The sequence below is a fragment of the Petaurus breviceps genome, unplaced genomic scaffold, assembly GCF_028583685.1.
Source record: "Petaurus breviceps papuanus isolate PSGF00001 unplaced genomic scaffold, PetGlider_PUasm1.0 90977, whole genome shotgun sequence".
NCBI classification, from domain to species: domain Eukaryota; kingdom Metazoa; phylum Chordata; class Mammalia; order Diprotodontia; family Petauridae; genus Petaurus; species Petaurus breviceps.
The window spans coordinates 29,397,443-29,424,115 of NW_027187391.1; positions in this window are offsets into that span (position 1 = coordinate 29,397,443).

A 26,673-nucleotide genomic window follows, 5' to 3' on the forward strand; every position below is an offset into this window, starting at 1 on the left:
GTGAAAATAATAGAGCAACCATGGTCCTTTTCTTCAAATACTTGTGTGTATCTTTGAATGTTTGAAAATATTGACCATTGTTTCCAGTTTATCTTCTTTAGAAATATCCCATTCCTTCAAAAATATGACATAGTTTCCAACCCCTTAATGATTGTTTGTCTTATTCTAGTAATTTAATTTGTCCCTAATCTGTCAATGTCTCTAAAATGAAACACCTAGAATTGATCACAAAGTTTCAAGTATGCTCCCACTCCTGCAGAATGTAATGGGATGATTATTTTCATGATCTAAGTATTATTTCCTGTGGAAATTATTTTGAACTTAAGGAAAATAAAAAATCAATAAAAAATGAATATCTATCTCTGGTCCCGTGATATATGTTGTGGGGGATACAGAGTAGTGTCAAATATTTTCCCTTCCTTTATTTTTTCTATTAACTTCATATGTTTCCCAGAAAGTCAATTTTCCTGAAATTCCCAATAAACTTCAAAATAAACCATCAAAGCTTAATTCTAAAAAATCCCCCACAATATTTCACAGCTCTCTCCTTTCCCTGTTCAGTACTATAGAGCATGCATTATAATCAACATGCATAAAAATAGTAATGCAGTATAAAACCAAGGGGGTATTTCTTCCCCAAACCATCTAATTTCAAATTTTTACTGGTATTGGAATTTTAATAAATTCAGCATCATTTCTGCTGTATTTTATATCTCTATACTCCTCTACATTGAAATGGGGATCACGTGGATGTTCTTTCTTATACTTCCATTACTTTGTTGAGACACTATGTCAGCCCACAATTTTTCCCTTCTTTTATCAGAGAAAAATGGTAAAAGTAGCACTCTCAAATCCGAAGAAATAAGAAAATAGGTAGTCCTCCCTTTCTAAGATTTAGAACTACATATTATACTTTGAGGTGTACAATGCAGGACCTTCTGTTTGAAGTTTTTGCCCTCATTTATTTTTTGAGAAATGATGTCATTAGAAATGTTCTTCATTTCTGATAACCAACAAGACTGAAGAATAGACATTTTCTCCAATTCTCCTAACTCCTTGAACTCCAAAAAAGGAATTATGAACAAGAGATAACACAGTTTCAAAAGGAAACAAAGTTTCTAAAATGTAATAAAGTTCTGTGATGAGTTTTATATCCAAGATATATAAACATTAACCAGATATATAAATGAAACCAAAATCTATTCCCCAATCCAGTAAGTGATCAAAAGAAAAAACAATTCTTAAAAGAAAAAAAAATGTGAAATATTAACAACCACAAGAACATGTGTTTCAAATTTTTGATAATAAGAGAAATTCAAATGAAAGCCACCCTGACGTTTTACCTCAAATCCTTCAGTTTAGAAAATATTATGAAAAATAGCAATTGGTAATTTTGGAGGGGATTTTTTTTGGAAGACAGATACATTAATGCATTGCTGGGGAGTTGTGGATTAGTACAATCATTTTGGAAAGTAATTTAGAATAACGCCAAAAAAAAAAAAAACAAGGATAAAACATCCATACCCTTTTACTTAAGATTCTTCTAATGGACTTATATCTTAAAAAAGTCATTCCTAAGAATAAAGTCCTCATATACACCAAAATATTTATAACAGCCCTTTTTGTGATAACAGAGAAATGAAAGCAAAATAGATGCCTACCAATTGGGAACTGGTTAAATACATTGTGATATATGTATGTAATGTAATATTATTGTGCTCTAAGAAATTGAAAACATAATGAATATATAGAAGCATAGAAAGCTATACACCAATTGAGACATAGTGAAGTTAGAAGAAATAAAAAAAAATGATATGCACAAATAAATTTAACTACAACAGTTTAAACAGAAAACAAACCTACACATTCAAACACAAACATACATGTGTGTGAGTATCATCAAAAGTTGAATAAGAAGAAATTATAAAGAACGAGTATGTATAGAAAGAAGTAATATTAGAAAATACTTCTACAATAGCCTCTGTCAGAGGTGAGAGGTCCACAAGGTAATACATTGCACATATTTTTAGGCTTTTTAAAAAACAAATGTATTGGTCAGCAATTCTAAATTGTCTTCTTGTTTTTAAAAATTCTATTTGTTCTGTCTTGACTCTCTCAGTTGGAAAGCAGAAAGGGAAGGCATTCTTAGGAAAAATATGGTTTTCTTTCCTTTAAAGACATCAAAATTGATTTTTTAAATGTGTTAATTTGTTTTTGGAAAGGTTTGGAGTTGAGTACCATATTCTCCAAAAATACAAATAAAATTGATCAGGGTGATACTCCAAACCTTAAGGTTTAAAGACCTTTAATGGTCATTTTTGCCAAATAGAGTGAATTCTTCCTAATATTATGGGATTGAGCAGGGAAGCACAACAGGGTGAATTGTTGTGTGAAACATTAGTGGAACTTTGTTGATACCTATATAGATAATTAGAGGAAGAAGGCATTTTAAAGATTACCTGATCTACATAGCTTATTTGAAAGAGGAGACTAAGGCCTTTCCCCAAGGAGAGAGAAAAAGTTTTCCCCCCTATTTTCCTGTATGTTAAGATACCCAATTGAAAGTGTATGTTATTACCTCCCTAAGCCAAATTCAATGAGAGCAAGGTTGACCCATTAGATTTCACCTTCTTGTTCTTCCCCTCCACTGTTACAGTTTTCTCTTGCCTCTCTTATATGAGATAATTTACCCTAATCTATTTCTCTTTTTCTCCTTCTCCCAATAAATTCCTCTCTCACACCTTAATTTTATTTTTTTAGATATCACTCCTTTATATTCAACTCATCCTGTGCCCTCTCTCTATGTATAAATGGACATACATATGCCAACACATACATGTTTATGTACACACATATCCTCCTATACATACATATATAGTATGTGCACATACATATACATATATGTATTTATATATATTCCCTTCAACTATATTCATACAGATAAAAGTCTTATGAGATAAAATGATATTTTTTTCCATACAGGAATGTAAATAGTTCAATTTTAATAAGTTCCTCATGATTTCATTATCCTGTTTACCTTCTCATGCTTCTCTTGCTTCTTGTATTTGAAAGTCAAATTTTCTGTTCAGCTTTGTTTTTTTTCATCAAGAATGCTTGAAAATCTTCTATTTCATTGAAAGACCATATTTTCCCCTGTACTATTATACTCACTTTTGCTAGGTAGGTGATTCTTGATTTTAGTCCTAACTCCTTTGACCTCTGGAAAATCATATTGCAAGCCCTTCTATCCCTTAATTTAGAAGCTGCTACCTCTTGTGTTATCCTGATTGTTTTTCTATCTTTCAAGAAATTATCAACAAAATATCAACACTGATATTCCAGAAACAGAGGGCAAAATAGAAATAGAAAGATTTCACCAATTGCCTCTTTAAAAAGATCCCAAAAAGAAAACTCCGAGTAATAATTTCTTGAAAGATGGTGACTAGGCTCTTTTTTTTATCATGGCTTTAGATAATACAATAATTTTTAAATTATCTGTCCTGAATCTATTTTCCAGGTTAATGGTATATCCAATGAGATATTTCACATTGCCTTCTATTTTTTCATTTGTTTGGATCTCTTTAGTAGTATCTTGATTTCTCACAAAGTCATTAGCTTCCAATTACTCCAATCTAATTTTAAAAGAGTTATTCTCTTCAGTGAGTTTTTGAAATTCCTTTTCCATCTAGCAAATTTGACTTTTTAAGGCATTTATCTCCTCATTGCCTTTTTTGGCCTCTTTGCCATTTTAGTTATTCTATTTTTAATGTGTTATTTTCTTCAGTGTATTTTTAGGTCTCCTTTAGCAGGCTGTTGACTTGCTTTTCACGATTTTCTTGCATCATTCTTATTTCTCTTCCCAATTTTTCCTCCACTTCTCTTACTTGATATTCAAATTCCTTCTTGAGCTCCTCGATGGCCTGTAACAAATTCATATTTTTCTTGGGGGCTTTGGATGCAGGACATCTGACTTGTCTTCCTCCTGCTCCATGCCTTGATCCTTTTTAATTTGCATTCTATAGTCTGTTGGTGCTTCCATTGTTGGCTCATATTGCCAACCAATTACTTGACTTTTGAACACTTTGCCATGGTAGAACTCAGCTTCCAGAATAGAGAGAGCTATGTCCCAAATGGCTGGGGTTTTCACAGCTACCAGAGTTACTAGGAGGTCACCCTCTCTACAGACCCCACAAGCACTGATTCACTGGTCACATACCCCAGGACCACCATCCAAGACCACAATCCAGATCCAAACAGGATAAAGCAAGACCAACTACCCTCTGAATGGTTCCTTGGTCCCCCTGCAATCTGCAGGCCAGGAGCTCTGGAAGCAGCCATGTGGTGGAGCTGCATATGCACCACACCTCTGGTCCCTTCCTGCTCTGGTGGCAAGGGCCTGGCCCCTGTTCCAACAGAGTTCTGCACTGACCTTCCTTTTACTTTGTATTTGAAGTTAATGGGTTCAGAAATCTGTAAAGTGTCATAGCTACCAATGATTCACTCTCCTGAAGTCTGCTCAGGACACTGCTGGTCAGGGCATCCCTGGGGCCAAAACTGCACAGCTCATGCCAGATTGTGCTCAACTCCCAACTCAATGTGATAGACCCTTCCTGTCCACCTGCTGGGCTTACTTCAGTGGCAGATTTGTTTCTCTCTATCACTTTGTGGGTTCTGTAGCTCTAAAGTTTGTTTAGAGTCATTTTTTATATGTTTTGGAAGTGATTGGAGTGGGAGTCCACTCCAAGTTTGTGCTTCTACTCCACCATCTTTGGTCCACCCCCCAAAATATATTTTTCAACAAATTTTGTAATAGTGTAAAATTATGCTTTACTGACAAATTTTATTCTTATTCTAAAATATTTCAATGTGAAAATAATTTCTGAGTCCTGGATCAATTTTGACTGAGTGAAAGTCACCAATGAAGGGTGGGTAGGTGGTGCAATGAATAGAGTGCTGGCCCTGGAGTCAGAAGAACCTGAGTTCAAATCTGACCTCAGATACTTAACACTTACTAGCTGTGTGACCTTGGGCAAGTCACTTAACCCCAATTGCCCTGCCCTCTCTCTCCAAAAAGCACAAAAAGGGAGTCATTTATCTACTCTTCTGTTCTTTAGGGTGGCTAGGTGGCACAGTGAATAGAGCATTGGCCCTGGAGTCAGGAAGATATGAGTTCAAATCCGGCCTCAGACGCTTAACACACAAAAAACTACTTGTGTGACTTTGGGCAAGTCACTTAACACCAATTGCCCTACCTTCCTCCCTCCAAAAAAAAAGACAAAAAAGCAAAAAGAGTTTCACCAATGAGCATTTTGGATTATCATCTCTTAATCTTTAGTTCTCTTGATTATCATGCAACTTTTTCTAGTTATTTGTTAATCATCTTATTACTATCATGAGAAGGGCTTTTAGGAATAAATATTTGGCTTGATAATATGACACAGATTAGGGGTGAGGAACCTGTGTAGCAGCACGTACCCTAGTATACCCAGGATGGCCTGCTAGTACAGGTTCTCAGATTTACTTTACTTGGAAAGATAGCTTTTTAAGGGGTCAACCATGTTCTTTAATTGGACTAGTTCAGGAGAAAAGTCAGTCCCCTGAATGACAGAGAAAATACAAGCAGAGAAATAAAGATAAAATAAAAAGCAGAGAAATAAAGACCAACAGACAAGATTCTGACTGTCTGAATCAAAGCAATATTGCTGTACACTTGACATACATCCCTGGAAAGAGATTCTTTACATCTAATCTGTCGAGGAGCTCTGAACATATGGCCACTCAGAATCTTGACAAGGTGACAAGGTAATCACAGAATCCTTCTCATAAGTGAGCCCTCAAAACCCCAACTTAGAGTATATATATATATATATATATATATATATATATATATATATATACTTCTCAGGGTCAGAAGACACAACAGCCCTTCTGACTCATTAATTAGAAATTAGCAAAAGGTGTGAAAGCCTTTCTATAAGCAAGCTTCCCTTAATGGGCTCCATGTGAGGCCTATTAAAAGGTGGAGAAGATCTTAAATAAGATTAACATTATAACCTGTGGCCTTGAGGTCACATGTGGCCCTCTAGGTCCTTAAGTGTGGCCCTTTGACTAAATCCAGACTTCACAGAACAAATACCAGTTAATAAAGTGATTTGTTCTGTGAAGTTTGGACTTAGTGAAAAGGCCACACCCAAAGACCTAGAAAGTCACATGTGACCTAGAGGCTGCAGGTTCCCCACCTTTGGTACAGATAGATCTGACCTTTTTTGTGAATCCTGTCCCTTATGCTGCATTGTATAAAGGATATGTGCTTTGCACACAAGTGAAAAGCTATAATGATATACACAGTTGAAAAAACAAAAAATGGAGAATAATCCTTAAGTGGTCCCTGGGGGTCTTGCTTTACCAAGAATGTTTTCAATAACCAAGATTCATACAAGCTTAAACATAAGATCATCACTTTACGAAAAAGTAATTTCTTTTTATTATTTGGAGCATATCTTCTTCTTACTCATGAGGGAGCTGCTATGCTCAGTGATTTTGAGCTGACTGTGAACAAAAAATGTTTGTAGAGTATTTCCTCATGCTTTCTTAAGTAATAAAAATCTATATAAAATGCAAGTTTCAATAATCACATTAGGGCAAGTCATTTTTGCCAAATAGAATGAATACTTCCTATATGTTATGGTATTGAGCAGGGAAGCACAACAGGTTGGATTGTTGTATGAAATCTGCCTCCTCCTTCCTTCTCCTCTTTCATCTTCTTCTCCCTCCTCCCCCTCTCTTTACTTCCTCCTCCTCTTATTCCTTCTGTACTTTCATAGCGACAAATGAATTGGTACAAAAGGGAAATATACAAGACATAGTATGGTTGTAAAGTTCAAAGACTTAGCCACTGACTCCATTGTACAAAAAGGATAAGGAATACCCAAATGCTACTCTAAAGTTTTGATCACTGTTGACTGGAAGACTTGACATATTATCATTAGAAATTGGAAGTCTTAAGGAAAGGAAAATTTGCTAGGGGTAGAGGAAATAAGTTGTATTTGGGCATATTAAATTTGAATTACTAATAGAACTTCTAAGTTTTATATTTGTCTATACATATACACATATTACATATGAAAATATTAAATGCAGAAGTAAAGGGGGATTTAAACTGCAAAAAGGCCCCAGTAAGTATAGAAATAAAGAGCCTCGAAGGACAACCATATTGAGTGGTAATAGTAAACCAGGGAAACTGCTGTTGCATAAGATGGTAGTGTCTGGAAAACAAAACAAAAAAAAGAAATGTGATTAACAGTGTCAAATGATGCAGAGAGATCAGAGAGGATTAGCAACCAGAAAAGGCAATCATGTATGGCAATAAAAAGTAATAGAGAGAATATCAGAAAAGCAATGGCAATCAGTGTCAATTTGCAAAGTGTTGAAGAGTGTAGGGGTTGAGAGAAAAATGATAAAATAAGAATGTTACTTTTCCTAAATGTTTAGCAATGAAGAAGAGAAACACAAAATTATAACACTAAAGGATGGCACTATTAAGAGAATATTTTAGGACAAATAGAACTGCATATGTATGTAGGAAAAGGGCATGAGCTGTTAAAAGAAATATTAAAGATGAGACAGGGAGAAGGAATATTTGATGGAGCAAGGTCCAAGATGAGATGGGAGGGGATGGCATCAAGGATAAGTTCATGGAGTTAGTTTTGATGAATGAAAACTATTTTTTCCTCTAAAAATAACATGCTGAGTATCCCTCTAATTATTTTAGGTATTCTTTATTTTATCAAGAGGGTATTTAACAATTGTATCTATGAAGGTTCCACTTCTAACACATGCTGGTTTTGTGATCCTGGACAAGTTACTTAAACTTGCACCATCCTAGGCAAATTTTAAGACTGAGGAATTGCCAACCCATACTGGAAGAAGATTTTTTCATATGAAATTGCCAGAAATTGAAAGGGATAATTTCTAATCCCTATTGACATAAATAATACTTAGGGAGATTGATTCCCAGATATTTTATACATTTTGTACTTTTTTTGAATGACACCTCTTTCTATTTATTATTTCCTCGTGGAGTTTGTTATGACTGTATGGAAATGAATATAGGTAGCCTAGTGCCTAGAGCACTGGACTTGGAGTCAGGAACATCAGAGTTCAAATCCTGTCTATTCTAGGAAGAACCTGACTTGAACTAATCTTCTAATAGTTTGGTCCACTATTGGAACAAAATGAAGCATTTGCAAAGTTACTATCAATTAACATAAAATGGATTTATTTAGCTATAGCGGAAAAAGGCTATTCAACAAGTACAGGTATTGAGGACACCTCAAGTTGATTCAGGTAAGCACAGCTACCTTGCCTGAGATATTTATAGCAATTCACTAGGCAAGTATCAGAGGGCCAGTCCAGTTCCTCATGGCTACTTTGAAATAAGGTGATGAGAAAGTGATGTCAGAATTCCCCTAAGCAACAAAGTCTCAAAAAAAAAAAAAAAGACAGTACAAATTAGCTTAACTTGTTTAGAGGAGTGAGTTAGAAGATTACTCTTGCCATTACCCCTACCACCTCTACCATTTTTCATACATTCTGTGTCAGACATTAACCAGCTATTTTACCTTGCGTGAAACACTGTCTCCCATTCTCAGTTTTCTCACTTGCAAGATGAGGATAATACTAGCACAAGCCAGTCCAGAGAGCAGGAGTTCCTAGTAGACCACTTGAGTAATATTCACTTTCAAAGGGTTTTCTTTGTGTCTAAGGAAGGACTTTAAGTGCCAAACAGAAAGTTTGGACTTTATTCAAAGAGCAATGAGGAACATCTGAATCTTCTTAAGTAAGGGAATGAATAAAAATTGGAAACCTGAAAGTAATACCAATTTGATAACCGTGGGTAAGATAGATTGAAGACCAGAGAGACCACATAGAAGAAGACTAATTAGAATGTGATTTTAATAATTTAGGCATGAAGCAAGGTGAGTATCTGTACCAGCCTCAAGGTTATGCAGTTGTCAAGTGCAGTCCTTTGCTGAATCCAAACTTCACAGAACAAATCCCCTTGATAAAAGGTTTTGTTCTATGAAGTCTGGATTCAGTCAAAGGACCAATTTGAGGACCTAGAGGACCCCATGTGGCCTTGAAGCCACAAGTTCCCAACTCTTGAACTTGGAAGTAGTCAGAGAATTGATATAAGAGTTATTGAGGAGGTGAAATCAACAAGATAGACAAGTGATTGGATATTGACAATTAGTGAGAGTGAAGAATCCTTGGTTAAAAACTAGGGGGATTAGAAGAATGATAGTATCCTTCTCAGAAACAGGAAAGTTATAAGGAGAGCTAGAACAATGATAAGTTATCTTTGTAATGTGTTGAGACCTATGAAATATGCAGGTAGAAATGTCAAACAGACAATTATTGTTGTGAAACTAGAGTTCAGGAGGAAGTTATCTATATAATTTAAATTTGGCAGTCAAATGCATAGAATTTATTTTAAACCTATGGGAGCTGATGAAATGAATGAAAGAAAAAGTGCTTCAAATGATCATTTTCTTTCTTTCTTTCTTTTTTTAAATAAGCAATCGGGGTTAAAAGTAACTGGCTCAAGGTTACACGGCCAGTTATTTCCGGGTGTGGTGCTAAGTATCTGAGCCCGGATTCGATCCCCAGGTCATCCCGACACTGGAACTGGTGCCCTTACTCGCTAAGCCACCTGGCCACCCCTCAAATGATCATTTTCACTAGTAAGAAAATCAATCAGGGAAAAGTCAAAGGATTCAGATGTAATAAGGAGGTCTCACTCAAGATTGGATAACATATATTTTCAAGGGACTCACTCAGCATAGTTTTGCAACTTCCTCCAGAAATATGCATTAGCACTTGAGAAGTAGGTAAACTAGATAGGGTGACTACTCCTCTTTTACACTCTAAGTGGCACAATGGATAGAGGGCTGGCCTTGGACTCAAGAAAAGCTGAGTTTCAATACTGCCTCATACTTATTAGATTTTTGACCCTGAACAAGTCACATAACTTCTGTCTGCCTGAGTTCCCTCATCTGTAAAATGTGAATAATACTAGTATCTACCTCCCTGAGGCCCTAGGCAACTTTCCAAGAGTATAAGTTATAGATCATTCATCATTTGCTTTGCTCTAGGGATTTTCCATAGTGGGAGTTCCAAAACACTGATGAAATCACAAGTCTTTATCAAAATTAAAACCAAAGCATCAATATTCTAAGCTCTTTATCCTTTTTGGCTAAAAAGTTTATAGGAAAACATGCTACATTCAAAAAAAAGGAATACTTAAAGTAAAATTTATTTTTTTGCTCCCATTAGCACAGAACAGTTGAACTGGATAGGAAATCATGATTGCCAAAGTTCTTATTGGAAGAGTCTATGAGTACTGTTTTAAAAACATGTTTATTTGCACTTATAACTCAAGTCCTAATATATGTTGAGTGACAAATTTTTTTGCCTTTCATCGCACAAATCAAGCATGAAACAATGTACCAACAGGGACTCATAATCCCAGTCTCTCCTGAAGGCATAATACTTCATTTGGGGACTTTTTATCAAAATTGTAATTAATACATTACAAGTAATCAAATGGTTAAGAGCTATACAAATTATATGTTCAGCATGATTTATCTCACTTTGTTAGGTGCAATTGCAGATAGAATTATAGGCTGATACAACTGACAGGGTGAACCAAAGAGCTAGTTCTGTTCAGTGGCCTGTTTCCAGGCTGACATGTTAAATGAAGAACAACTGAATTCCCATACAAGGACTTACGAGAGTTAATGGTACCAGACATTGTATTTATTAAGCATTTTACTAGTTAGAACTGAAAGGCTGAGAAGATAAAACTTTCAATTGCTTTGAAGACACAAAAGAAAATGTTCTTTCTCTATTCATCTACACCTCTTCTTCCCCTCTTCTTTTCAAGACAAGAACAAAGCATTTTTTGATTTGAGAAGGCAACAAAATGTTTCCTGGGAAAAAGTGGTAGGTTACAGATGAAGACTAATCTAGAGTCATTTTCTCTCAAAAACTTTTTTTCTGGTCTTCCAGGAGTGGAAAGGAATGAAGGAATGCCTTCCTTTAACTCTTCACACTGACCATATAGATGAAATTTCCTGAGAGGATTGGAGGAATAGGTGGGAAGTGTCCACCCTCTTTATTTCCAAAAGCACCCTGGGATGAAATATAGGATTCCATTTTTGACTGATAATCTATAAAGTTCCTTACTGTTTTTGATCCTAAGCCTATGACCCTATGATTTTACACTGAAACACTAGAAAAGAAAAGAGAGGCTAGTCTTAAAAAACTTACATTTGTATTTTTTTATTTCACAGGTCTGTCTATGATAAAAAATTGATCTTGGAAATTGTCAAAGTCAAATATTGGGGTTTAAATGGAATGCCATATGTCATTAAGATGATACATTTCAGAGGCAGGACTTGAATGCACATCTTTTTCACTCAATGCCAAGCTCTCTAAATCACTCCAACATACTTGCTCTTAAAGGATAGAAGTAGATGTGAAATAACTTGCCCGTGGTCCTGTGTGATCTTAGTGCATATGCCAATAAGTAGTAATTACTGTTAGTAAGAAGTAACCTTGGTCCAAGATTGATTCCTATGTCATCTAGCTCCAGAGAGAGTGATCTTTCCTTATACCATATCCCATAAGAATTTTTTCTTCTCTTCTCAAGCCTGTAGTAGAAGTGCTACACTTAAAGCAGATGACTTTGCCAACTGATCTGCAGAGTATATTGAGTATATGTAAATCACAACTCCATTGACTTACTTCCTCTTCTTCTTTTCAAATGCTTTATTAACTTCTGATTTACATCACTAATTTCCACCAGATTTTGAGTTACAAATTATCTCCCCATTTTTCCCCTACCTACTGCCCCAAAATAGCAGTCCCATAGGATATGCCCTCCTCCAGTCTGCTCTCTCCCATGTTTTCTCCCATACCCCTTTCTACTTTTCCAGTGGATCTCTATGACCAAGTGCCTGTATATCTTATTTCCCAATTACATGTAAAATAGTATTAATTATATATATATAAAAGTATTTGATTTTAAAGCTTTGAATTCCAGATTCATTCTCTTCCTCCCTTGTCGCCCACAATTACTGGGAAGATAAGCAGTTCAGTATTGGTTGTACATGTGTGGCTAATGCAAAACAATAACATAATAGATACATTGTAAAAGACAGACTATATTTCCCTCCCTCATATCCCACCTCCCACTTGTTCTATTCTCGACTTTGATCCTGTCCCTTTACAAAAGCTGATGCTTCCAACTTCCCTCCCCCCAGCCTGCACTCCCTTCCATCATCCCCCCTCTCATCCCCTTCTGCCCTACTCTCCAGTAGGGTGAAATACACTATTTAGTATGTACTTAATTCCCTCCTCAAGCCAAATTCAATGGGAATAAAGTTGACCCATTCCCTTTTGCCTTCCTGTTCTCCTCAATTGTAACCATTTTCCCTTGCCTCTTCTATATGAGATAGTTTACCCCATTCTGTCTCTCCCCATCTCCTCTCATTATATTCCTCTCTCACCTCTTAATTGCACCTTTTAAGTATCATCTCTTCCTGTTAAATTGGTCCTGTGCCCTCTATGTATATCTGTAAACATATATACGCAGTTCACATATGTATTCATATGCCCATATACCCTCAAATATATGTATATTTCTTTTCCCTTCAACTACTGAGAAAAATTTCATAAGTTACAATTATTGTTTTTTCCATGTAGGAATGTTAATAGTTCAAGTTTGATAAGTTTCTTATGATTTCTTTTCCCTGTTTACCTTCTCATTCTTCTCTTGCTTCTTGTATCTGAATGTCAAATTTTCTATTCAACTCTGGTTTTTTCAGCAAGAATGCTTGAAAGTCCTTTATTCCACTGGATGACCATATTTTCCCAAGAAATATGATACTCAGTTTTTCTGGGTAGGTGACTCTTGGTTTTAATCCCAGCTACTTGGAACTTCGGAATATCATATTCCAAGCCCTTCGATCCTTAGTGTAGAACCTGTCAGATCCTGGCTTATCCTGATTGTTTTTCCACAATATTTAAATTGTTTCTTCCTGGCTGCTAATAATATTCTCTCCTCAATCTGGGAATTCCAGAAACTGCCTATAATATTCCTAGGAGTTTTCTTTTGGGGATCTTTTTGAGGAGGTGATCGGTGGATTCTTCCAACCTCTATTTTGCCCTCTGGTTCTAAAACATCAGGGCAGTTTTCTTTGAGAACTTCCTGGAGAATGATTTCTAAGTTCTTACTTTGATCATGGCTTTCAGGTAGTCCAATAATTTTTAAATGTTCTCTCCTGGTTCTATTTTCAAGGTCAGTGGTTTTTCCCATGAGATATTTCACCTTGCCTTCTATTCTTTCGATTGTTTGAATCTGTTTAACAGCATCTTGATTCCTCATCAAGTCGTTAGCTTTCATTTGTTCCAATCTAATTCTGAAACAATGATTCTCCTCAGTGAGCTTTTGAGATTCTTTTTCCATCTGGCAAATTCGGCTTTTTAAGGCATTCTTCTCCTCATTGCCTTTTTGAGCCTCTTTTGCCATTTGAGTTAGTCTATTTTTTAAGGTATGATTTTCCTCAGTCAGGCTGTTGACCCTCATTTCATAATTTTCTTGCATTGTTCTCATTTCTCTTCCCAATTTTTCCTCCACTTCTCTTATCTGCTTCTTAAGGTCCTCTATGGCTTGTAACCAGTTCGTATTTTCCTTTGAAGCTTTTGGTGCAGGTGTTCTGACTTCACTCTCTTCCTTCTGTTCCATGCTTTGCTCCTTTATGTCCCCAAAATAGGAGTCTAATGTTGGAATCTTCTGTCTGCTTTGTTTCCTTTTGCCTGGTCATGTTGCCCCTCAGTCACTTGACCCCTGGGCTTTTTGCCACAGTAGGACTCTACCACCAGACAGGGGAGCTTTTGTACCAAATGCTGGGGTTTTCTCAGCTGCCAGAGGTATTAGATGGGTGGCCTCTCTAAGGTCTCCACGTGCTCTGACAAGCTGGACCCACACCCCAGGACCTCCACCCTAGACTGCAATCCATAACCAAGAAGGTTAAAGCAAGAGCGATTACTCCTCATACTGGTGCTTGGTCCCCCTACACTCTGCAGGTCAGGAGCTGAAGCTGCCAGGTGGCACTAGCTGGCTGTGCTGGTGTCTCAGTGGCATCTGGTCCCGGGGTCAAAAGCCATGCACTCTCACTTACTAGGTTCCAAAGTCCAGACTGCACTGATCTCTCTCTCTTTTTCCTTCACATCTATGTGTTGATAAATCTGGAAACAGCCACAGCTGCTGCTCATCAGGAGTCCCTCTGGCTGGTGGCTGGTCAGACCTGCCCTGGGGCTAAATCCTTGGCATGGGCCTAGGCTTGGCTCCTAGAGCACTGCTCTGGACTATTCCTTCCAGCCTACCCGGCTGTCCTCAGTGGGAGGTTAGCTTCTCTGTGTCATTTTGTGGGTTCTGCAGCACCAAAGTTTGTTTAGAGTCCCCTTTTTACAAGAATTGGGCAAGGTGGAAGCTAGAGCAGCAGGGAGGTCCTGCTTCTATTCCATCATCTTGCCTTACTTTCTCTTCTACAAACACCTTTGTATGATCATCTACTTTCTCATCTAGCCTGTGTCTGAAGAGACTGTTTCTTGTTGTGTTTTAGGTCTTCAAAAATATCTCCTAAATTAATTTACTATTTAATTTCCATCTTGCTTTTAAGTCATTTTTATTTGATATTTGGAATTTCTATTTCTTTGTTTAGTTTTTTTTTCTTATTTTTTCATCTAGCTTCATTTTGATGTGTACCTAATTCGCTCATCTGTTCATCTTTTCTTTTTGCTGGTTAAAGTTTTTAGCAATTTTAAAATGTGAGCAAAACATGCTTTCCAAGCCTTAAACATCATTGTCATCATTGTAACCATCATTAGTAGTATTGCTATTATTTCCTTGTCTAGTGTGTATGTAAGCAAAATGTACTTTCTCTGTTGTCTTTTAAACATAGCTATTTTTATGGTTCTATATCTAAAATCATAATTGATATCTCTCCTCTTTTGAGTTTAACATAACTTAGAATAAATTATGTCATAATCCTTTAATTTTGCATGAATCTGTCTATTTTTGTGTATTACTTATGAATAACATAGTTAGATTCCAATCATTCTGCAACCCTTTTATCCTTAGAGAAATATGATATGGTGAATAGAGTTTTTCATCTGGAGTCAGAGACCAAAACTCAAGTTCAGTTTTAGATATTTGTTAGTGGTGTGATCCTGAGCAAGTCATCTATCTGTCTGCCTCAGTTTTCCTACCTGAAAAATAAGGATAGTAATACCACCTCCCTTCCAAGGTTGTTATGACAATGAAAGGATATAATATTTTGAAGTACTTGGCATAAATGTCGGCATGTAGTAGGCATTTAATAAATGCCTCCTTTCTTTTCTTAAGAGTATTGCCGCAGTATTTTACTTGTATAAATGCTAGTTATTATTATGGTTGCTGAGTTTATCCCAATCATGTTCATGATTACAATGTCAATTATTCATTTCTTTCAATCATATAATCATAGGCTTTTGTCACCTTTGTGTCCTACATCCATTCACAAATAGATGGAGAATTACATATATAAGTACATAAAATAAGGAACCTTTTAAGCTTTAATTCCATGAGATATGTAAGAACAAATAAAAAAGGCCAAGGACAAGGTGTCAAAGAATAATCATTCAGAATACACAGAAAGGGATGTTAGTTAATAAAGAACAGGAAAGAAAAAAATCCTTTTCAAAAACCAGGTGTATAAAATAATTTTAAAAAAGCAAAACCATTTAACAAACAAAAGAAGATGAAGGAGAGGAGAATAGGTATTATATTTGACTATTAAATTGACAGGAAAAAAGAGAGAAAGAAGCAGATAAGTAGATAAAAGGAAGAAAAGTAAATTGTTATATAAGTTATAAATTCAAAATTATGGAAAGGGAGCTTATGGATGAATGCAAGAGAGCATGTAGGAAAAGAGTTGCTTTAGTAATAAAAAATAATTGAAGAGACAAAATACTCTCTAAATAAGAAGAGGGAAATTATATATATATATATACACACACATATATGTATGTATATAAATTATATATATATATATATGTGTGTGTGTGTGTACACACAATAATAACATCTATATACTGTTTATTATGTGCCAGGTACTGTGCTGTACAATTATCTAATTTTATCCTCAAAACAACTCTAGTATGCAAGTAATATTATTATCCCCATTTTATATATGAGGAAACTGAGCTAACAGAGGTTAAGTGATGTGCCCACAGAGACACAGCTAATCTGAGATCAAATTTAACTCAGGTTTTCATGACTCTAGGCTGAGGGCTCTATCCCCTGTACCACCTAGCTGCTCCTATATATGGGTATATGTACACATACACCTGTGTATGTGTATACACATGTAATGGCAAGCAAAGAAGTACTTAATGCCTATTTCAGCTATTTAATTACTTAGCACCTTGCTTCATTCAAGTTTCTTTTGAGCCTTGCTATGATTATATCAAGTCTTTGTTAAGAAACAGAACTTGTGAAACCCATAGTGGGAGGAAATTGCTGATGCAATAGGAAGGGTCAGAACAGGAAGGAGCTAATGACCACATATAAGGAGAAGCCCAAGCTTGGGGAGAGCAGAACTGAGAAGGGGAATGGTTGTGGAGGCCAGGCACTTTGTTTTTCTCTTCTGTGTTGATTTTTGTTTGTGATACTTTTTACAGAAACCATGGGACCTAACTGGAAGCCCTGAAAGAGGATTTTCTTGTTGTTTGTTTACAGAAGTCCTGGAGGAGGGTTTCAGAGGTCCTGGGACTGTACTGATGATGTGTGTTGTGTTCTCAGACATTGCTGGTGTGTCTGTGTTGATTTCATAGGCAGTTAGTGAATTGATTATGGTACTGGTATTGTGATGAATGTTTGTGCAGCTTTCTTGAGCTTTGTCTTCCCAGAACCAGAAACCGTGAAGGACTTGAAGTGTGCTGGACACTGTGAGCTTCAATATGGAATAGCAACTGGATGAGGAACTGGACAAGAAGCTGGACAAGGAGCTGGATGAGGAGGTGAGAGCTGCCTACTTGTGAATCCAGGTGACAGTTGGGTAGATTCAGGCAGGAGCTGGACCCACAGAAAAGGAACCATAGGATTTGGGAACCAGCCTCAAGACAAGATTAAAAGATCTCTCCTTAGGTAGTAAATGCTGACTGAGAAGATAATGAATTTCTGTGGCCTAGAGGTAGGAGAAGTTTGTACTCTGTACCTTGTACCTCTTTTTTCAAATTTTTAATTGTTTTTTATTTTTAGTTTTCAAAATTCATTTCTTTTTTTATTATTATTTTTTTGGAGGGCAATTGGGGTTAAGTGACTTTCCCAAAGTCACATGGCTCGTAAGTGTGTGAATCTGAGGCGGGATTTGAAATCAGGTCCTCCTGACTCCAGGGCCAGTGCTCAATTCACTGCACCACCTAGCCACCCCTCAACATTTATTTCTACAAGATTTTGAGTTACAATTTTTTCCCTGTCTTTCCCCTACCCCTACCCCAAAATAGCAAGCCTACTGAATACCCCTTCCCCCAATCTGTTCTCTCTTATATCACCCCCTTAACCCCCTAACTTTCTAGTAAGGCAATATGGGTTTCTTTCATTTTATTTTTACTTTGTTTTTTTTTTTGAGGGCAATTGGGGTTAAGTGACTTGCTCAAGGTCACTCAGCTTGTAAGTGTTAAGTGTCTGAGGCCAGATTTCAACTCACATCCTCCTGACTCCAGGGTTGGTGTTCTATTCACTGTGCCACCTAGCCCAGTACCTGTATATCTTATTTCTAGGTTGCATGTAAAATTTTTTTTAAACATTTGTTTTTAAAACTTGGAGTTCCAGATTTTTTTGCTTCTTCCCTCCTCACCCACCCCCACAGGGAAGATAAGCAATTCAATACAGATTGTACGTGTGTAGTTACCCAAATCATTTCCATAGTAGTTATATTGTGAAAGACTAACTATAATTCCCTCCATCCTATCCTACCCCCCCATTTATTCTATTTTCTCCTTTGACTACCTTTTCAAAAATGTTTGCTTCTAACTACTCCCTCCCCCAATCTGCCCTACCTTATATCTTCACCCCTCTTATTCCCTACCCCCCCCCCCATTTTCCTGTAGGGTAAGATACCCAATTGAGTGAGTATGTTATTCCTACTTTAGGCCAAATTAGATGACAATCAGGTTGTTCCATCCCCTTTTACCTCCCTGCTCTTCCCCTCCATTTTAACAGTTTTCTCTTGCCTCTTTTATAGGAAATAATTTACCCTAATTTATCACTCCTTTTCTTCTTCTCCCAATAAATTCCTCTCGCACCTCTTAATTTTATTTTGAGATAACATCCCTTCATATTCAAATCATCCTGTGCCCTCTGTCTATGTACACATGAACATACAAATGCCCACGATCACATATATTTATATACACATACATACTCCTATACATACATACATGTATATACACATATGTATACATACACACATGCACACACAAACATATAGATATTATTCTAGAGATTATTCTTTGAGGCAGGAGAGACTTTTTTCTTATTCAGTATCTTCTCCTTAAGATGTACCCTGTTCTTCTCTATTAACATAGTAGCTTTCTATAGTTGGATTCTTTCTCCTTTGCCTGTTCATTTTTTTTAAATTTATAGCAAATTGCAATCACTTCTAATCCTAGGGTATGGGATATGGGACTCAGGTTCTCCATTGCTTCTTCCCTCTGGTCTGAAATTGAAACCAAGAACTCTGCCCTCCTGTAAGTGCTCATGATCAGAGATGTTCCACCCCACTGCTTCTGAACATACTAGTCATGTGCTGGTTCCTTCTTATCCAGGGCTATGTCTTGGCATCACAGTTGGGCCTGGCATCCCTTATCAGCAGAGGTTCCCTCAATCTTTCCCTGATCAGGGGGTGTCCAAGAGATGAAAATTTCTGTGGCTAGGGCCAAGGTTACCTCCCAACTGAGCTAAATCCATGGCTCTCCATTTGAAGTTTCAGCAAAAGTAGCCTGGAGGTGTTTATACTTCACAGAAACAAATCATAGTCCTAGGATTTTTCTTCTGGTTGTCCCTGGAGGACCACTGTTCTGCTGCAACTCATTTCTTTTTACAGTTCTACACTGGCCCTGAGGAAATGTTTTGTTTTGGTTTGAGGGGGAAATCTGGAGAGCTCCATCTTCCCAGAATCTTTTCAGCACCAAAAATTTTTACAAAAAAAAAATAATAATTGACCATGCACAGACATATCACAAATAAATACTAAAAGATAGTAATATAAAAACACATTTGATACCATAATGCAATGAAAATAGTAATCAGTTCAGGAACACAAACTGAAAACTCTGATTCTAATAGAAACTTGAATTTGACAACAATGGAGTCTTTAAAAAGTGAGTGTGCCAAAGACCAAATTATAGGAAAAAAATTGGTAATTATGTGAAAAAAAAGATAATGATAATACAATGTGCCCACCTTTCTGGGATGTATGTGCATAAAATAATGTTCATGGAAATGAGTATATCTGTGTACACCTGTGTATATGTGCATATATATGTCTATCACATATAAGCACAATATCTATATTTACAAGATGAATGTATACACAAAGGGTATATACACATGCATACATACACATATGCACATACACATATAAATATATATTTTATATACATATATAAATACATTAGCATAATAAAAAGAGAATGATAATATGAATATGCAATTTTTAAAATACATAGCCAACAAATAAGTTAGCACAAAATAAAGCCCAAAGAGGCGACATAAAAAAATTAGAGCTGAAGATTATAAACTAGAAATTGGAAAAGGTAAATAAACTAAAATTTGGTTCTTTGAAAAGAATAACAAAATTGAAAAACTTTTAGGTGACTTAGTTTAAAAGAAGGCAGAAATCCAAATCAACAAAACAGAAAATGAATAAGGTGAAGGCAGAAATTAAAAAAAAAAACATCACAAAATTAAACTAGAAAAATCAATAGCATTTCAATATAATACTAATATCTAAAATGCAATAATAGGAATGGATTTCTATATTGAATATATTCTATATTCAATTTCTCATAACTATAAAATATGCAACATATAATATTCGAAGAGCAATCTTCCAAAGTGTACAAAATACTTGTATAGGTTGAATTGAAAATTTCTCCTTAGGGAAACAAACAATTTAATTATCTGGAGGAATTTTCCATGGTTTTGGCTAAGCTGTACCTATATTATGAAAATGACAATACTACCAAAGTTAATGTTCAGTTTTAATGCTATACTAATCAAACTATCAAAGTTATATTATATGAGATCTGATAAAATATCAAAATTATTTTTGAAGAAGCAAAATATCTAGAATATCAAGGAAATTATGACAAATGGATGATGGAATAATGGTACTTACTGAAGACTCTAAACTGAATTATAATGCAGCAGTCATCAAAACTACCAGCTACTGGTAAAAAAATAAATAAAATAAAAGCAAAAATAAAACATTATACCAATGGAATAAACAGGACAAAGGAGAAACAGAAAAATGAAACACAATCTTACCATGCCCAATAAACTTGTAAACACAATATCATCTAGGAAAGAATTCCCTACTTGGGAAAACTGTAATATGATATAATACTACAAGATATGATGTTATGTGATATGATATGAAATAACCTAATATAACAATAGTGTTGTATCCATAGTATGTATACAAATACATTGTAGAAAACATGTGTACACATGCTTACATATTCATAAATATATGTGCACATGCATTACTCACAGACAAATAAACATTTGCTTTGTATGCAAGTATGCACACACATATACACATACAAACATACACAGATATGCAATGAATACCTATGCACATAATGCACATATGTGGGATGTAGAGGCATATGCATTCAAATGGACTGTGCATGTACATATTCAATACATGTGTGCATATGTGGTATAATATACATATAGCTAGATTGAAATATTAATATAGACATCATACAGATACACATGCACATGGATATATACATACACATGAACATATAAATACAATTACATACACATATATCAAATAGATGGGGATACCTAGTCAGTGCATTGGACAGATAATTGTTCCTGTTATCAGAAAGATATACATTTAAATCTAATTTAAGATAATTTATTTTTCCTTTTAAACTTTCATAGATCTAAGTAAAGCATGAATGTGCAAGCAACACTCGTTGCTATTGGTTTCCTGACTAGGAAACTGAGGGAATTAGATTGGTTTATCTCTTAAGGTCCCTCCCAGTTCTAATTCTGCAGGAGTAAATAATTGTATAGTCCTCTTCAATTCTCTTTCAAATATGCAGAAACTATTAGAGCGTGATCCTTATTTGTACATTGAGAGGACTAGTTCAAGTTTCAAGGGACAGAACAAAATATGGATTTATCACATAAAATTTATTTTAAATGTTTGCTTGCTTTGTCAGAGCTCTTAGAAAGGCCTAAAGGAGACTGGTGCAAAGAAAATCATTAGCCTACTTAGAGTAAGTGAGAGTGAACAGTAAATAATTTAGTGTTTATTGAGCACCAACAATGTGCTAGATGAGATACTAAACACTTTTTCTGATATATTCCCCACAAATTAGACTCACAGTATAAAATCAAAAAGAAAGAAATGGAAATTCAAGTGGTTATATAACATACAGATAAGAAAGGCTTTGCTACTAATTAGTCATGTGACTTTGAGTCCCCTCTGTTACTGGTTCCTTTTCCACAAAATGAAGGGAATGGACTTGAAGACCTTTGAAAAGAACCATGGCATAACAGATGGAGGAACAGCCTTGGCATCAAGAAGAGCTGGGTTTAAGTTTTGCCACTGACACATCCTGGCCTTGTCACTATGAACAAGTTACCTAACCTATCAGTGACCCAGGAAAATCTTTAAAACTACATTTTACACATGAGATTCTGATCTGCACTTAAGGAGGGAGTTTCCCTATTAGAACTTCATGGGACCATAGAATTACAGCTGGGAGGGAACTTCAGAACAATCCCTTTATTTTACAGATAAGGATACTGAGACCCAGAGAGGCTGACTTGCAAAAAGTCCCATACCTATTAAAGTGTCATAGATTGATTTTTAATTCAGCTCCTCTAACTCTGAAGGCGCTGATTTTTCAGTGATAAAATAGCATGTCCAGAAAAAGAAAAGAATAAAAGTGTAAAGGGGGAAATATTAGGGAGTTTGTATAAAAAAAGCCACAGTGAGAGAAGAAAAAAAGAATGAATGTTAAAAAAAAAAAAATGTTCTACTTTTTATTATGGAAACTAGGGGTCAGAAACTTTCATTAACTGGAGCTCCCCAAGGCACATATGAAAAGAATAACCTTAAAGAAATGAGAATTAAGAATTCACAGATGGCAGAAAGAGGATAACCTTGATAATGGAAAGCCCTGTTCAGCAATAATAATTGTTTTATTGATATAGTACATTAAGGTTTGCAAAATGCTTTGCATATATTATTTCATTACTTTGTAAGGTAGGTACAATTAATATGCTTACTTCACATATGACCAAATTGAAGCTCAGATAGTTTAAGTGAATAACCTAGAGTCAGAGAGTTAGTTAGTAGCTGAGGCAGGATTTGAACCCAGTAATATCTGGCTTCAAGTCTAGCACTCAGTCCATTCATTATACCATATTGTTGGACACCTGGAACCTCTCACAAGAAATTATGAGAGAAAAGATAGAAGAGCACATATGCCCATTAAAGATTCTTTCCAATTAGTGAATGAGTTATAGATTAAACTGAACTGGGATGAAATCGTTACCTCAAAGTCACTTCTGTCTCATACACGACACAAAGGCTTCAGGCTCAATGGGAAAACATCTTAAGGAAGCTCCCAAAGGAAATTGTTTTAGGTGACTTCTTTTGAATGTTCTGTATGCCAAATAAATAAATGAATAAATGAAAGATTTGATGAATGAATGAATGTAGATAAATGAATGAATAAATAAATAAACATTTCAAAAATGACAAATGAGACCCTGTCTTTTTGAAATAGGACCAGTGTTGACAGGCTCTAGGCGAAATGCCAAGGTATCTATTTGCTTGTTGTGTCATGACAAATATTAAGCCAACATCTGAAAGTCTATACAATGGCTCAACCCCCACAGGGGATGGTGTAAGGAAGTGTTGATGTGTGTGTCTGCTGACAGGATCAGAGAAGCCCCGAGCACTAAGGGATAAGATGATATGTTTTGATGCTCTAGTAGGCAGAGCTTGCTCTTACTGTAGACAGTAAAACTAAATACTTCCTGAGACAAACTCATTTTCAGCCCTTGGATTTGAATCTAGTCCTATCTCAAGCCACCCCTAACCCTTCCAAAAAGAGGAAAAAGCACCCTGGTATTGTACAAATAAATGTGTAGATGAATATATGAATCCGAACAAACACACTGACAAGTAATTTCAAATTAGAAAGAGGAAAGCATGATTTTAAATGTCAAGCAGTTGCAATTACTTCCTCATTCCAAAATTCAACAATTATACATACAGTAGTGAAGGGAAAATACAAATGCATTTTGTTTTAAGTGCCTCTGAATGAAATTGTCTGAGATCAACATTTGCTAATTATGAATAGAAATTAACCTCACAGGTCATTCTGTGAAAAAGACCAAGAATTATTGAGAGAATGGCAGCTGTTTAAACAATCACACATTAGTAACAAGAATTATTACCTGTTAAAACAACATAATATAACTATTGGAATAGCCATAAGTAATGGGATCAATAAAATAGAATGTTTTTACAAAACAACCGAATCTATTTAAAAACATAACTCAATGTTTTAATTTGTAGAAGCATTAAAAATGGTTTCATCTGGTTGGAGAAGCCTTTTAGGGGCATAATTTAAAACATAAACCAGCATCTATTACAAATAATACATCATTCATATTGCATTAAAACCTTGAGCAATCAGGACTCAGAATAGTATTAGGAAGAAATCAGCATCAGAGTAGAATTTAGGCAAAGACTTTTTGCTCTACTAAGTACTTCACTAACAAAAGCCATTTAGAAACCAGCATAGTGAAGTGAGTGAGATAAACTTGAAAGCTCAAGACATGATCATGAGGATGAGGATGATTTTATAGCAGTAAAGGGTTACTAGTCTTAAATGTTCTAGAAATTTTTTTTTACCTTCACATTGCCCAGAAAAAGATACACCCTCCAAAAATTCCCTCACCCCTTTTAACAAGATTCCTCTTTGAGTGTTATTTTTTCTAGCCAGACTGATTTCACCAGTGGTGATGCATTATGCAAACTCAGGAAGCAAAAAAAAAAAAGGAGGTCTTTAACCTTTCTCAGCCCTTTCTAAATCCTATAATCTGAGGCAAGGTCAAAAATGTAAACTTTTATGTACCATAAGCTTCAAGTGATTAGTGAGATATCTCACTGAAGTAAGAAAGTTTGAGACATTACAATGTAGAGAACACAATTTTAAAAATTATTTTTATTTATTCCATTAGTTACCAATTACATGTAAAAAATATCATAAAAATAATCTTCTAAAATGTTGAGTTCTAAATTCTTCCACTCCTTCTATCCTTTTACTCCCCCCCCTGAAAAGGATAGGAATTTGATTTTAAATACAAATGTGAGGTCAGTTAAACATATTTCCATATTATCAATATTGTAAAAATAAAATAAAACAATGAAAACAAAGATAGTAAAAGGAAGTATGCTTCAATCAGCATTCAGAGATCATTAGTTCTTTCTTTGGAGGCAGATGACATTTTTTCATCATGTTCCTTTGGAATTCTTTTAGATCATTGTCTTGATCAGAATAGCTAAATCTTTCATGGTTGATCATCCTTACAATACAACTGTTATGGCATACAATAATCTCTTGGTTCTGCCCACTTCACTTTGCATGAGTTCATATGAGTCTTCCCAGGTTTTTCTGAGAGCATCCTGCTGTTAATTTATTATAGCACAATAATATATGCAACCTGAACATATTAAATAATATATGCAACCTATATAAATGCTAGTTATCATTATTAGTGTTACTAGCAGCATCAGCAGCAACAGAGTTTAGGTGAGATACAAGAGCAGAGAAAGGACTGTTTAGTGGAGTGGGAAATGAACCTACAATGTCAATACCACTGTTGAGTCTAAACAAGATTAAGTGAATTACCAACTATTTGGAAATGGTTCTGAATGTAGAGTCAAAAAACCTAGCTTTAAATATTGGCATTGTCATTCATTAGTTGTGTGATCTGTAGTAAGTCACTTACCATGTCTGGCTCACAATTTCATTCACTGTAAAATGAGGGGGTGCTGGAGGAAATGAGGATGGAAGGAAATTATCTCATAAAAACAAATATAAGATTAAGAAGACAATTAAGAGACAGTTAAGCAAAAAGAAAAGGGATCTGACAGAAGGAAATATAGGATTTGGAGTTGGAAAAAGACCACCTTCTACTGTACTGGCTTTATTTTTGCAGAAGAATAAAATTGAGTCCTTTGTTCAAGTTCTTAAAGAAGCCACACAAATCCTGGTCCCTGGTACGCTGCCTCTACATTCAGTTTTCTTCGTTTTAAAAAAGTTTGCAGGAAAAGTTAAGGAATTACAAGAGTTATTTATTTCCTAACCATGTTCAATAGCTATTTGAAGAAGTAAAATAAAATATTTATGAAATGCAAGTCCAGAGATAAGGTTCATCAGATCAAAAGACAAGACCTCAGGAAATCTGGATTCCTGAGATAAAAGATTAAAGAATTTTTGGTGGAAAAGAAACTGTACTGGGAACAAAGACCCTTAAATGAAGTGATTAAATGCCATTAGCTAGAGAACTGTTTCTCTAGGAATGAAATTAAAAAAAAAAAGCAAATAAAATTTGACTTGGGAAGTAGGCCCTGAATTAACCTATAAAAGTATCGTGTGTTTATTAGAAGCAGGAAAACTGAGTAGAAAACTGAAATCCCTTCATCATGTCTACTTCTATCATTTTCCTGCAGGGAGTTGGCCCCCACTGTATTGCCCACCTGCAGTATTGAAAGAAAAGGCCTTGGAGAGAGTCAGATTGTAATCCCCTCCAGCAGGAAATGCCAGGAGTGCTGAGGATGAGCTCTTCACATTTCTGCCACAAGCATTTAAACTCACAGCTATATAATGCTCTGGGTGGACTTTCTTTTTTTCCCCTTCCAACCTTTACTGAACTTAAATTCTGCCATGTTAGAAGTTCCTGATTCCTGCAGGGTAGCTTCACTAAGTAAGTCATATGTAGCTATTTTGAAAACCCAACCTTAGAATTCAAAGGTAACTCACTTCAATTAAAATCTTCAACCTCAAAATGCAGAAAAAGGAGTCAATTTGATGGTGTAAAGGCATTGCTCACGATCTCCAGTGCCTTTTAGAGGATTCGTCCTTTCTTCAATGCTTTCCTGATCTGCTTTTTTCTCTTTCTGTGATTCTCTGAAGTTCACCTCTGTGGGCTCCAGTTATCTCATCGACAAATAAGGACAATTAGGTTACATGCCCTCTGAGGCATCTCCTAATTCCAAATCCTAGGAATGTCTTGGA